Below are 15182 nucleotides of genomic sequence, written 5' to 3'. Positions count from 1 at the left end.
GTGGCTACAAGAGCAGAGCAGTGAGATCGCTGCGCAGGCGGGGGGAGTTGGTACTGTGAGAGAACTGCACGGGCTGGGGGGGTCGGGACAGTGCAGGCGCTGTGCGGACAGAGGGTCAGTCCTGTCCGGGTACTATGTGGGCAGTGGGTCATTCCTGTCCGGGCGCTGTGCGGGCAGAGGGTCAGTCCTGTCCGGGCACTTTGCGGGCTCTATACTCCCGGGACCTGTTTCATCGTTCGCACAAAATTCACTCAAGGCGCAAACCTTTCTCTTTGAGATATTTTCTAATCTCCTCTTCCCATCCGTGACACTGTCCTACTCTACTGGTCGCTGCGACCTTGAATTCTTGGGGGTTCATAAGGCGTTCCATTGCCTTCATTGCCATTTCTATCGCTATCTCTGGGGTTTCTACCGAATTTGGAACAGGGGGAATAAAGTGGTGATGTAAACACGGGTACGGCTTACGGTAATTTCCGGCCTACAAAACTCCCGACAGATTTATGCAACAAAATCTCTCCGGTTTACCTTGTATCCCTGTTAGTACGCATGCAAATAACACACTTCCGAATCTTGGTGGTTTGATCAGTATTGGTCGTGCGCTTGTGGTTTTTCCTGTTTCCAATTGGATTCTAATTCAAATTTTGGGTTCTCTCGGAGTGACTAGGCCACTTCTAGGTCGAGTCCTGTCAGATGTCGCCAGTAATGTTGCTCTGCTTCTCTGGTTATGAATATGGCGGTCAATATGGTCGCCTTCCTTAATCCTAATTATGTTTGCTTTGGAGTCGGCAGGTATCTTTCGATACCACCACAAGGTTCAAACCCGAATACTGATCAAAGAGCCAATACACCAGTTAGTTAGTTCAAAGTCAATACTATTTATTTACACACACAGTAATATCTACTCATGCACAAAGTACTACAAACGAAGCTATCTCTAATGCTAACGCCTATACTTAGCTTCGGGTGCCCACTCAGTCAGAAGAACAATGGCCGTTGTTCGGATCTGAGGTTGTTGGGTTCGAAGTGGTACAGAAGAACAGCTAAGGTCGTCCGTCTGGTAGCGAGCGTTAACCTTGAACTTACTTGCTTCTGGTGCAGCTGGTGGATGGGTCTCTCCGCTTTGAGAGCCAAATCCAAGAGAGCAATTCTCTCGTGGGGGTTCCTTCTTATACCCGGAGGGGCTTTGCGCGCTTTAAGGCGGGCCTTAAACTTGGCCCCAATTAATTGGCTTCGCGACCACTGGTATTGATCTTGACCAATAAAGGGGTGGGTGCCCTGATGGCTGGGCGTGCCTTTGGTGGCCGTTGGCCTTGCTTTGTTTGTGCTTTCGGTTGGGGAACTGGCACTGGGATGTCTGAAACAGTATCAGTTGCTTGAGTGTCTTTCCTTTGACCCCAGAGATGGGCCATCAGTATGCTAATTGACCTATAGTTTCAGTTCCGTCTGGGAGCTGTTTCTCCAATATGCACACAGGTTCTGTGCCTGCTTGTTTCCCTAACATTGTCCACAGTTCCCTTCATTCTTTGCGAGCGTTCATTTTGTATTCTGCAAGTGGCCATCCCAGATGGCTACGCTGCGCCTCGGCATTTCTCTTAAAAGTCAGATATTTTAGTTCAAACTGATCAGAGTCCCTTGTAATTTTGTAACACAGGAGCATTGGTTATCACAGCTTTCAGGCAGTCAAATGCCTGTTGAAAGTCCGCTGTCCATTTAAATTTTCGAAGTTTCTTCAAGTCCATCAGTGGAGCAATCATGTTCCAAAACTTTTGCACAAATGTTCGTTCAAATCCATTCATGCCAAGAAATCGCCCTTTGTCTTTGTCTTGAGGGTATCAAATACTCCTCAAGGAAAGTGACTTGGGCTTTTCCAAATTCACTTTTGGCTAGGTTTGTCACCAAACCCTCCTCCTGAAGTCGATCGAATAACTCCATCAGATGTTTTAAATGGTCTGTCCATGCCTGGCTGAAAATTACCTTATCGTCGAAGTATACCGCACAATTGGGTAATCCTGAAACAACTTTGTTAGTTAACCGTTAAAATGTGGCTGGGGTGTTTTTCATGCCAAATGGCATAATTTTGAATTGGTATAGACCACCTGGAATCACAAAAGCTGAAATCCCCTTCGCCATTTCGGATAAAGGTACCTGCCAGTAACCTTTAAGTAAATCCAATTTGGAAATAAAAGTGGACTGTCCCACTTTCTCAATGCAATCCTCCAAATGTGGGATAGGATAAGAGTCCGTCCTTGTAACTGCATTAACCTTTCTATAGTCCACACACAACAGTTGGGTACTGTGTGGTTTAGGCACCATCACTATTGGTGAGCTCCATTGGCTGCAACCCACTTCAATTATGCCATTGTGCCAATTTTAAAGGGTTAAGTTTATAAGGATGTTTTTGATTGGAACAGCATTTCCCACATCTACATCATGTATAGCCATTTTAGTACTTCCCAATTTATCTCCACAAACTTGCCCATGTGATATCTTTCAGGTCAGTTTGTTTTTCCTCTGGAAGATAACTCAACAATTTATCTCAATTTTTAAGAACATCCTCCCTTTCCAATTTAATTTGAGGTATGTCAAATTCACAGTCATCTGGATTTGGTTCGTCACTTTGAGTTAGAATCATTAAAACCACCTTTTTCTCTCCTTCCCTTTCAAAGTACATTTTAAGCATATTCATATGACACACTCGGTGGGTCTTCTTGCTATCTGGTGTTTTTACCACATAATTCACCTCACTTAATTTCCTTTCAATCTGATAAGGTCCACAAAACCTTGCTTTTAAAGTTTCACCTACCACTGATAACAATACTGAAACTTTATCTTCACTGGCAAAACTACGAACTTTGGATTTCTTGTCCGAGTCCTGTTCCATCACATTTTGTGCAACTTTTAAATTTGTCTAGCCAATTCATCTGCTCTATTTAATCGTTCCCTAAAATTTGAAACTTAATCCAATAATGCAATTTCCGATTTCTCACTCAACAATTTTTCCTTAATCAATTTATGTGGTCGTCTTACCTCATGACCAAAAATTAGTTCAAAAGGACTAAAGTTGGTTGACTCATTAGTTGTATCCCTAATTGCAAACAGTACGAATGGAATTCCTTTCTCCCAATCCTCTGGATAATCGTGACAACATTGTCTTTAATGTCTGATGCCACCTTTCTAATGCTCCCTCTGATTTTTGATGGTTCGCAGTTGATTTAAGTTGTTTTATTCCTAAGCTATCCATAATTTCTTTGAATAACCTTGAGGTAAAATTTGATCCTCGATCCGATTGTATTTCTATGGGTAGTCCATATCTAGTAAAGAATTTAAGTAACTCCTCCACAATCCTTTTTAGCTGTAATATTACATACTGGAATGGCCTCTGGAAACCTGGTAGACACATCCATTATAGTCAAAAGGTATTGATTCCCCCTTTTTGTTTTAGGAAGCGGTCCTACGCAATCAATTAGAACCCTTGTAAAAGGTTCCTCAAATGCTGGAATGGGTATTAAGGGCGCTGGTTTTATCACTGCTTGAGGTTTCCCTATCACTTGACATGTTTGACATGATTGACAAAATTTAACTACATCTTTATGTAGTCCAGGCCAATAAAAATGTTTCTGGATTTTAGCTTGGGTTTTCCTTATTCCCAAATGACCTCCCATTGGTACCTCATGTGCAACTCGCAACACCTCCTTTCTATACCCTACGGGCAATACTACTTGATGAACTTCTGCCCACTGTTCAACCGCCTGCATATGTGCAGGTCTCCATTTTCTCATCAAGATATCACTTTTACAGTAATAACACTCTGGTATACTCTCAGATTCCTCTTCCGTATATGCTTTCTGATATATCCGTTTTATTTCTATATCTTTCTGTTGCAACTCCGCCAATTATCCTGAACTCAAAATATCGCCTCATCCTCCACCTGTTCTTGTTCTTTTTCAACCATCTGATCAAAAATCGATAATTGCACTTCAACTTCACCTTCACTCTTTGATTTCTCCTCTTGTCTTAACCTGTGACTTTGCGATCCTGTTACTACGCAATCTGGAAAAATCCCAGGATATTCGTCCTTCAACACCTTCACTTGTCTGAATTTCCACTGGCTTAACCACAGTAGGCATCACTCCCACCTGCAATCCAGCTATATCATTACCCAAGATAAACTGTATTCCTGGACAAGATAGTTTCTCTATTACTCCTTCTACCACTTCGCCACTCTTCACTGGACTTTCCAACCTTACCTCATATAATGGAACGCTACTGCTCTCACCCTGAATCCCAGATATTACCACCTTTTCTGGCAACATTCTTCCCAAACTACATAACTCCCCATCTCTTACCATCAAAGATTGACTAGCTCCCGTATCTCTAAAAATTGTGACTTCTTTACCTGCTCCTCCTGATACACATGAGTAAACGTTACCCACAGAAATAAATTCTTTAAAGACATCTGACACCTTCTTATCAATCGCGTCTTGAACAGGCTGTACACTCTTTTGCACCTCCTTCGCTTCCCTTGGGCTTTCCTTTACCACTCTAACAAACCCCACTGTCTTATCCTGTTTTACCAAATCAGCCTTCCCAGTGCTTTTCTTCAACCACCAACACTGACTTTCCATGGCCTAGTTTATGACAGTGAAAACATTTGAAAATTTTCATTTCTTTTCACCCTCCTGGATTTCTTTTTTAATCTGAGGTACACTCTCCTTATTATCTTCCATAAGATCACCTTTACTTTTACCACTTGAGTATTTCTCATATCCCCAGTTTCTATCCCTCACCGGCTGAAACTGATGGCGGAAACCAAGCTTTGATTTATGAACTAATTCATAATCTGCCATTTCTGCTGCTAAACTCTCTGCTCTTCCACATGAGTTCTCACTACACCAGGAATTGAATTTTTAAATTCCTTCAAAAGTATGACCAAATTCTTTCCTTAAATTTCTAAACCTTTGTCTATAAGCTTCGGGCACTAGTTCATATTGTCATGTGAGAGTACCTTTAAGAAATGGATGTTTAAGCCATGTACCTTTAAGAAAACAGTGATGTCCGAGACTGGGTGGAGCTGAGGTTAGGTCAGCCATTTTGCAGTTTAGTTTTGCAGTTTGAAAAAGCAGATTGTGTGTGTCTGTGTGTTTCCAGAGAGCTGCAGTTTGGAGAAAAAGAGCTTGGGGTGTGTCTGTGTTTGCAGCGAGCTGGATCTCTGCCATGAAAGACTATCTCTGGATCATTTGAGCGATTTAAACTCAATAGTAAAGCCTTTAACCTGATGTGATTCTGTTTAAAAGTGTTAAGTCTCTTGGAAGTTTGAAGGAACATTTTAAGGAGTTATTTACTGTTGCAATATTTTCTGAGTTATCTTTGAAGTAAGGGGTGTTAAGAGATCCAATGTTTATTTAAGATGTTAAGTTGAGTTCAAGGAATAAACATTGCTTGTGTTTAAAAACCCATGTGTCCATAATTGTAATTCCACACCTAGGGAAAATGCCGTGTGCTCGGAAAAGCAACAAATCCATTAAAGGGACAGGTTGGTTGAACTCCATGATACATTTTGGGGTTCTGAAAACACCTCGCCCATAACAACTGGGGGTTCGAGGGGGATGAAAGGCTATCTATTAGATTGGCTTTTGTGAACTTAAAGACAGTGAAGGATTGTTGGGGAGAGTGTTGTGAACAATGGCTCTTTCAGAGGCTCAGAAGATTTTAGGGGTGGAGAATGTTACACATAGTACTTATGGACAGAAACGAAAAGCAGACTGCTAGATTTGGCAAGAACATTGCAGTTAACATTACCTGACAAAATGCGAAAAGATGAGGTAATTATGTCGGTGGTTAAGCATATAAAGTTGCTTGAGATAGAGTTTGACTCATTGGAAATGGCAAAAATTCAGTTGCAAATTATAAACAAATGGAACATGAGAAAGAATTAAAGCGGCTGGCATACGAGAGTGAGAAGAGAGGAAAAAGAAAGAGAGAGGAAAAAGAAAGAGAGAGGAAAAAGAAAGAAGAGAGGAAAAAGAAAAGGAGAAAAGAAAGAATAGCCCTAGCAGAACGAAAAAAAAAAGAAAGGGAGATACAGATCAGGGAAAAAGATAAAGAGAGGGAGTTTGAACTTCAGAAAATGGCCATGAAACATGACAATCAGTTAAAATTGGCAGACGTAAAGGGAAACGTGCAGTTGGATGATAATGATGAGGATAGTGAGAAAGAGCGTCAAAGTCGAAGGCTTGGTGGGACTCTATTTAAATATGTTCAAGCATTGCCAAGGTTTGACGAGAAGGAATTGGAAGTCTTTTTCATTTTCTTTGAGAAGGTAGCTAAACAAATGAAATGCTAACAGGCCATGTGGGTGCTACTGATTCAAACAAATCTGGTAGGTAGAGCTAGTGAAGTGTTTGCACCACTACCGGAGGAGGTATTTGGAACATGTGGGGAAGTGAAGAAATCCATCTTAAGTGCATATGAGCTAGTGCCTGACGCTTGCAGACACAGGTTTAAAAATTTAAGGAAAGAATTTGGTCAAACATACATGGAGTTTGAAAGGCTCAAACAGAGTAATTTTGATAGGTGGATAAGGGTTTTGAAAATAGACCAAACGTATGAAGCTAGAAATTATACTTTTGGAGGAGTTTAAAAATTCAATTCCTGATGTAGTGAGAACTCTTGTGGAAGAACAGAGGGTTAAAACTGCGAGATTAGCAGCGGAAATGGCAGATGATTATGAATTAGTTCATAAATCAAAGATTGGTTTCCGACATTAGTTTCAGCCGGTGAGGGATAGAAACTGGGGACATGAGAAATACTCAAGTGGTAAAGGTAATCTGATAGGAGACAATAAAGCAATTGTATAGGGTGTTGCTGAGGCCGCATCTGGAGTATTGTGTTCAGTTTTGGTCTACTTACCTGAGAAAGGACATATTGGCACTGGAGGGAGTGCAGAGGAGATTCACTAGGTTGATCCCAGAGTTGAGGGGATTACATTATGACGAGAGGTTGAGTATACTGCGACTGTACTCATTGGAGTTTAGAAGGATGCGGGGGGATCTTATTGAGACATATAAAATTATGAAGGGAATAGATAGGATAGATGCGGGCAGGTTGTTTCCACTGGTCGGGGAATGCAGAACTAGGGGGCATAGCCTCAAAATAAGGGGAGGTAGATTAAGGACGGAGTGTAGGAGGAATTTCTTCACCCAAAGGGTTGTGAATCTCTGGAATTCCTTGCCCAGTGAAGGAGTTGAGGCTCCTTCTTTAAACGTTTTTAAGAAAAAGATAGATGCCTCTCTAAAGAATAAAGGGATTCGGGGATATGGTGTACGGGCCGGAGAGTGGAGCTGAGTCCACCAAGATCAGCCATGATCTCGTTAAATGGCGGAGCAGGCTCGAGGGGCCAGATGGCCGACTCCTGTTCCTAGTTCTTATGTTCTTATGTAATAAAGAGTGTACCTCAGATTAAAAAGGAAATCCAGGAGGGTGGAAAAGAAATTAAAAGTTTCAAATGTTTTCACTGTAATAAACTAGGCCATGTAAGTCCGTGTTGGTGGTTGAAGAAAAGCACATTGAAGGCTGATGTGGTAAAACAGGATAAGACGGTGGGGTTTGTTAGTGGTCAAGGGAAGCGAAGGAGGTGCAAACTATCTTGTCCAGGAATACAGTTCATCTTGGGTAATGATACAGCTGGATCGCAGGTGGGAGTGATGCCCACTGTGGTTGATAAGCCATTGGATAATCAGTCAACTGAAGTGTTGAAGGACAAATATCCTGGGATTTTTCCGGGTTGTGTAGTAACCAGGTCGCAAAGTCACAGGTTAAGACGAGGAGAAATCGAAGAGTGAAGATGAAGTTCAAGTGTAATTATCAGAAACAATTTTTGATCAGATGGTTGAAAAAGAACAAGAACAGGTGGAGGATGAGGCGGATATTTTTAGTTCAGGAAAGTTGGCGGAGTTCCAACAGAAAGATGTAGAAATAAAACGGACATATCAGAAAGCATATACGGAAGACGGATCTGAGAGTATACCAGAGTGTTATCACCGTAAAAATGATGTATTGATGAGAAAATGGAGACCTGTACATATGCCGGCAGATGAAAAGTGGGCAGAGGTTCATCAAGTAGTATTGCCGGTAGGGTATAGAAAGGAGGTGTTGCGAGTTGCACATGAGGTACCAGTGGGAGGTCATTTGGAAATACGGAAAACTCAAGCTAAAATCCAGAAATATTTTTGACAAATGTTGAATTCTTTACCCGTCAGTCTGGCCTCAATAAAACTTGAGATAGATTTGTCGGCATAATATTATTTATTTTTAACCAACTTGCAAGTCTGACTCGCTTCTCAGGGCCACAGAACCAGTCTCCTGGACCCCTTGGAAACGAATGAGGTCCGAGACAAAGGGATCTCTGGAAATACATTCAAATGGCATCAGGTTTCACATACACATTCCCATCAGTCATCCTATACCCCTCCTGACCTGGCCATATATCCTAATTGGCTCACTTCTCATTCCTTAACCCTGGGCCTCTTGTTACCCAGCATCCTTTTCCCCTTCCTCCATCAGAGCCCTCCCCCCTTCCTTGCCATGCTTTCTGAATCTCTTTGTCTCTTATTTGTGAACTCACTACCATCAGTCTGGCTCGCATCTACATTACTGTAACTAATGTTTGAACAAACTATTTTATATCACATTCGGATTTCCCTCCTTTTATCATTTCATGATAACCTATCTATTCAATCTGGAGCTATGGCTCCTCATCTAATAAGATTTGTCGCTGCATTTCCAATTCCTGTAGCAGCCCCCCTTCATCTGCTGCACCCTCGTAGATCCTAATAGCCAAGATTCTAGGGGCGTCTATTTGTTCCAATGCACCCCGCATTCTACGCATTTAAGGATGGCCAGGCCCACAAAGATGCAGCCGAGTGCCACTGCTAAATACATAGCCATATTTATCAACCAGTCCTTCCAACCTCCAAATCCCCAGTTACCCCAAGAGCCAGGGTCCTGCATTCCGTCCAGGTGATCCCGTATGCGATCCATAAATTTAGTGATGTTAGCGGTTAGGTCTTGAATTTCCATGATCCACTGCCCTCCTTACCATAGGCCCCAGATCCTTGGCATGGTACTAGTCGTGGACCTGACATGTAATATGAGGGCCCACAGAAGCTGACTGTGGCCATAAATGTGGTGGTGTTGTCACAAAATCGGCTGTACCTTTTCCCGTTACTGTGGCTGTAATCTTGACTGGCCATTTGGTCCCAATTAATGGCCGGTATTTGTCCTCCAACTCCCTGTTTTGTCCGGTTCTGTCATAGGCCAGGGTAACGTGGTGCAGTGAATGTTCAATGTCTAACGTCCACCACTGGGGAGTGAAAGAAATATAGCACTGTTGTCTCATCCTCCATGATTGAACCGTTACCCCTTCGTCTCTGCACTCTAGCTGTAGCTGGAAGATGCACAGTAAATCTCGGGCCAACAAGTTACAGTCCAATCCAGTAGTCACCACAAACTGATGATCCGCAGACTTATTCTCGTACGTGACTGTCACAGGTTCAGAAATAGGATACTCACACGCCTGTCCTTGGAACCCCAACAAATGCTGGGTGTGGCCGGATAGTGGTAGTCGAATTCTGATTGCACCGAAGACATGGCTGCTCCAGTGTCGATTACAAATGGGCAGTGTTGATCTCCTATCTGCAGAGAAATAATAGGTTCCCTCTCCGATTGGAGAGTCCTTATGACTAAATTAGCTAGTCAATCCTGTGTTGGGAAAGGGTTTGCCTGGGAGAGGTCAGTGTACCTCGTCTGTCCTCCCCTTGGTGGGTACCCCCTCCTTTGGGTTGGGTAGTCTCCTTCTGCTGCCCGTCTTTTAAAGGGGCATTCCTGTTATCAGTGATCTGCACGGCCGCAATTAAAACATATATTGTTCCCTCTATATCTGCCCCGTCCTCTTTTCCCAGTAGAGCAATGGCCCCTCAGATGGGGTGGCAGTTGTGAAGCTGTTGGTGCATACGGTGGGCCATAAAGAGGAGCTGAGGGTCCATTTGGGTTGGTTTGATATCCTACCCCATGTTGATCCACGCACCCAAGGTCACAATATTGGGGTTCCAGCTGGTAAGCCACCGTATCTGCCGCTGGGTGGGGTCTCAGATCATCCTTTTTCATTCCATACTCAGTCTTAATCTTTGTAACTGAACCTCCTTCCTGGCCTACACCCTCCTTCCAATAAAATCTGACTGCCCTGGCCACCTGAGAAGGGTCGTTCTCTGTCCAATTCAGGTTATTACATTTCACGGCAGTAGCCACGGAAGGTGGTAGGCAATGCATTAACATAGCACAATATTGAGGGGAATTCTGACCATTTTTGTACGGCAGGTCGCCTGACTGCCCACGGTAGATTTCATCAAAACGTTCCAGAAATTCCTCTGGCACTTCAGTCTTTGTAGGTTTGAGGTCTAAGATAGCAGAAATGTGTATGGGCTTTTGAAATGTGACCTTCAACGCATTCAGGATTTGTGCCCGTCTATCATCGTCCAAAGCATGGGCTTGCTGAAGTGCGGCGTGGCTAGCATAATTCAAGTGATTGAGATGATTGCGGTACTCTGCTGGTGTTGAAACCTGCTGGACTAGGGCCCAGAGGTCCCTTGAATCAGCTTGATAAACTGAGATGGTAGTTCTCAGATAATCCACGAAAGCAGCAGGAGATTTCTTCCTGTCTGGGATTGCAGCCAGAGTAGCCATCATCTCACTGGGTCTCCGTGGGAAATAAACGTCTATCGTGGGCTGGGCTGCCGCCGTTACCGCGTCAGGATTTGGTATTTTCCTAGTCGGCAACTGTCTGAGTCTCACTAGGGGGCGCTCTAGCGAATTGCTCTGGCTCTTCAAAGACTTTGATGTCCTTCCCTGCCACTCTGGGGAGCTCCAGTTCCTCAGAACCATTCCCATCCTCTTTCTTTGTTCTCATACTTTTCTGTCCTACCATATCGGTCTGAAGGGATCTAGGTGGTATGCGTGATTGTTTCTGGATAGGATCAGGCCCCTCTCTCTTTATCCGAGATCGGGCCTTAGAGCTAACTGGGCTTGTTGAACAGAGCTCCCCTTCTCTAACAGACAGTGAAGATGCTGAAATCGGACCCAAGCTATCAATCGAAGGGGCTGGAGAGGCTGGCATGATTTGAATCTGGGGAGCAGTGACTGGATATAAATTATGATACCCTGGTGGTTCTGGAATTAGTGCAGACAATGCTACTGGTGCAGTCGGGATTCTACCCGCATACCAAGCATACAAAGCAGCAAAGATTAGTGGGAGACTAAGCACACATAGTAGCAAAGATCAGTGGGAGACTAGAGGACTGGGCAATCTTTAGGGGGCAACAGAAAGCTACTAAAAAAGCTATAAAGAAGAGTAAGATAGATTATGAGAGTAAACTTGCTCAAAATATAAAAACAGATAGTAAAAGTTTACTCAAATATGTAACACAAAAAAGAGTGGCTCAGGTAAATATTGGTCCTTTCGAGGATGAGAAGGGAGATTTAATAGTGGGAGATGAGGAAATGGTTGAGGAACTGAACAGGTTTTTTGGGTTGGTCTTCACAGTGGAAGACACAAATAACATGCCAGTGACTGATGGAAATGAGGCAATGACAGGTGAGGACCTTGAGATGATTGTTATCACCAAGGAGGTAGTGATGGGCAAGCTAATGGGGCTAAAGGTAGACAAGTCTCTTGGCCCTGATGGCATGCATCCCAGAGTGCTAAAAGAGATGGCTAGGGAAATTGCAAATGCACCAGTGATAATTTACCAAAATTCACTCGACTCTGGGGTGGTCCCAGCGGATTGGAAATTAGCAAACGTGACACCACTGTTTAAAAAAAGGAGGTAGGCAGAAAGCGGATAATTGTAGGCCAGTGAGCTTAACTTCGGTAGCAGGGAAGATGCTGGAATCTATCATCAAGGAAGAAATAGCGAGGCATCTGGATGGAAATTGTCCCATTGCGCAGACGCAGCATGGGTTCATAAAGGGCAGGTCGTGCCTAACTAATTTAGTGGAATTTTTTGAGGACATTACCAGTGCGGTAGATAACAGGAAGCCAATGGATGTGGATTTCCAGAAAGCATTTGACAAGGTGCCACACAAAAGGTTGCTGCATAAGATAAAGATGCATGGCATTAAGGGGAAAATAGTAGCATGGATAGAAGATTGTTTAATTAATAGAAAGCAAAGAGTGGGGATTAATGGGTGTTTCTCTGGTTGGCAATCAGTAGCTAGTGGTGTCCCTCAGGGATCAGTGTTGGGACCACAACTGTTCACAATTTACATAGATGATTTGAAGTTGGGGGACCAAGGGCAATGTGTCCAAGTTTGCAGACGACACTAAGATAAGTGGTAAAGCAAAAAGTGCAGAGGATACTGGAAGTCTGCAGAGAGATTTGAAATCTCTAAGACTAATTTGAAATGGCTAAGTGAATGGGCTAGGGTCTGGCAGATGGAATACAATGTTGACAAATGTGAGGTTATCCATTTTGGTAGAAATAACAGCAAAAGGGATTATTATTTAAATGATAAAATATTAAAACGTGCTGCTGTGCAGAGAGACCTGGGTGTGCTAGTGAATGAGTCGCAAAAAGTTGGTTTACAGGTGCAACAGGTGATTAAGAAGGCAAATGGACACCGGGCGGGTATTAGAAGAATGGGGGACCTGTTCATCGATAGGCCATTTGTGAGCCTAGGGGCACTGGAGGAGAAGTTTGAGCTACCCCCGGGAAATGCATTCAGATCTATGCAGGTGAGGGATTTTGTGAGGCGACAGGTCAGGGAATTCCCGCTGCTCCCGACACAGGAAATTCAAGACAGGGTGATCTCGGGTGTATGGGTCAGGGAGGGCAAGGATTCGGCAATACACCAAGAGATGAAACAAGAGGGGGAAGCGCTAGCAGAAGAGTTGAAGGGTAAATGGGAGGAGGAGCTGGGGGAGGAGATCGAAGAAGGTTTGTGGGCTGATGCCCTGGGTAGGGTCAATTCCTCCTCCTCGTGTGCCAGGCTCCGCCTGATACAATTTAAGGTGGTTCACAGAGCACACTTGACCGGGGCAAGGTTGAGTAGGTTCTTTGGGGTTGAGGACAGATGTGGAAGGTGTTCAGGGAGTCCGGCGAACCATGTCCATATGTTTTGGTCATGCCCGGCACTGGAGGGGTTCTGGAGAGGAGTGGCGGGAGCAATATCTCAGGTGGCGAAAGTCCGGGTCAAGCCAAGCTGGGGGCTAGCAATATTTGGAGTAGTGGACGAGCCGGGAGTGCAGGAGGTGAAAGAGGCCGGCATTCTGGCCTTTGCGGCCCTGGTAGCCCGGCGAAGGAACTTGCTAATGTGGAAGGAGGCGAAGCCCCCTAGCGTGGAGGCCTGGACAAACGACATGGCTGGGTTCATAAAGTTGGAAAGGATTAAGTTTGCCTTAAGTGGGTCTGCACAGGGGTTCTACAGGCGGTGGCAACCGTTCCTAGACTACCTCGCGGAGCGTTAGAGGAAGGTCGGTCAGCAGCAGCAGCAACCCTGGGGGGGGGGGGGGGGAGGGGAGGGGGAACGAGAAATTGCTTGAGGGGACGGACGAGTGGGGGATAACATGGAGGGTGGGGGAGACTGGCACGAACGGGCGAGAGCCAGTGCATAAAGCTCTGTAAATATATCATCTTACCATGTATATATCTTGCTCAGGGCGATTTTGTGTTATTTTGTTACGGGGGGGGGGGGCGGCGGGGGGGGAGGTTTATTGTTTGTAAGGGGAATGGAAGGCAAATGGAATTTTGTCCTTCATTGCTAGAGGGATGGAGTTTAAGACTAGGGAGGTTATACTGCAATTGTATAAGGTGTTAGTGAGGCCACACCTGGAGTATTGTGTTCAGTTTTGGTCTCCTTACTTGAGAAAGGACGTACTGGCACTGGAGGGTGTGCAGAGGAGATTCACGAGGTTAATCCCAGAGCTGAAGGGGTTGGATTACGAGGAGAGGTTGAGTAGACTGGGAATATGTACTCGTTGGAATTTAGAAGGATGAGGGGGGATCTTATAGAAACATATAAAATCATGAAGGGAATAGATAGGATAGATGTGGGCAGGTTGTTTCCACTGGCGGGTGAAAGCAGAACTAGGGGGCATAGCCTCAAAATAAGGGGAAGTAGATTTAGGACTGAGTTTAGGAGGAACTTCACCCAAAGGGTTGAGAATCTATAGAATTCCTTGCCCAGTGAAGCAGTAGAGGCTCCTTCATTAAATGTTTTTAAGATAAAGATAGATAATTTTTTGAAGAATAAAGGGATTAAGGGTTATGCTGTTCGGACCGGAAAGTGGAACTGAGTCCACAGAAGATCAGCCATGATCTCATTGAATGGTGGAGCAGGCTCGAGGGGCCAGATGGCCTACTCCTGCTTCTAGTTCTTATGTTCTTATACCTGACATGGTCCAATTCTCTGGGTCCTCATCTCCTTCTGTCAATGCAAGGCCAGCCATTGAACTACGTAGCTCTTTTTTTAAAACTCGAGTCCACCCTCACTTTATTGCGTGTTTTTTGAATGCACACTCCTTTTTCAAGATCTCCAGAGTTTTCTGGTTCCCCCTTTCACAAATTGGAATCCCCATTTTATGGGCATTTTCTTGCCAACTTAATAACATGATCTTATCCCTCTCATGTTGACAATATTGTCTCCGTAATCTAATTAACTCTTTAGCTTTTATACTTTGGCTCTCTTTTTAAAACAATTATTTGCCTATTTACAACGAATGGCAATTTTTGCGACTTGGCAAAATTATTTAAAAGGTTTTAGCAGTGTTCTTTTAAAACTTAAAATGTTTGAAAATTCAAATTGAATTACTGCAACCTGCAAGCTTAGCACTGATCTCAACTCGGAACTGAATTTACGATTTGCTGAACACAAACTTGTATAACTTTTACAACTTAATTAAATCTTTATCTTAATTTTTCTTTTAACAAGTTTTTCTTACATTCACAAAAATGTTGGCTGCTATCAATGAGGGAGCAGTTAGCTGAGGTGATTTATACCGGAGCAAAGTCAGCTGTCATCTCCAGATTTACACTTTTTAAAATGCTGTCAGTGAGTTTCTTTAAGTTTCTATTAATTCACAAATAAAATGAGATAAATATTATTTCAAGTAATTCAAACTTAAGATTCTG

General features: G+C 43.7%; 1 protein-coding gene across 2 annotated transcripts in view; it reads left to right on the top strand.

The window, feature by feature from the left end:
* Window positions 1–15182, top strand: part of LOC140386601 (claudin domain-containing protein 1-like) — a 157995-nt gene that overhangs the window by 31171 nt on the left and 111642 nt on the right. The window lies entirely within an intron of this gene.

This window comes from Scyliorhinus torazame, chromosome 12 (assembly GCF_047496885.1).
Source record: "Scyliorhinus torazame isolate Kashiwa2021f chromosome 12, sScyTor2.1, whole genome shotgun sequence".
Lineage (NCBI taxonomy): Eukaryota > Metazoa > Chordata > Chondrichthyes > Carcharhiniformes > Scyliorhinidae > Scyliorhinus > Scyliorhinus torazame.
Note: the sequence above shows the minus strand (reverse complement) of the source record. Positions and strands in the feature narration are given on the sequence as shown.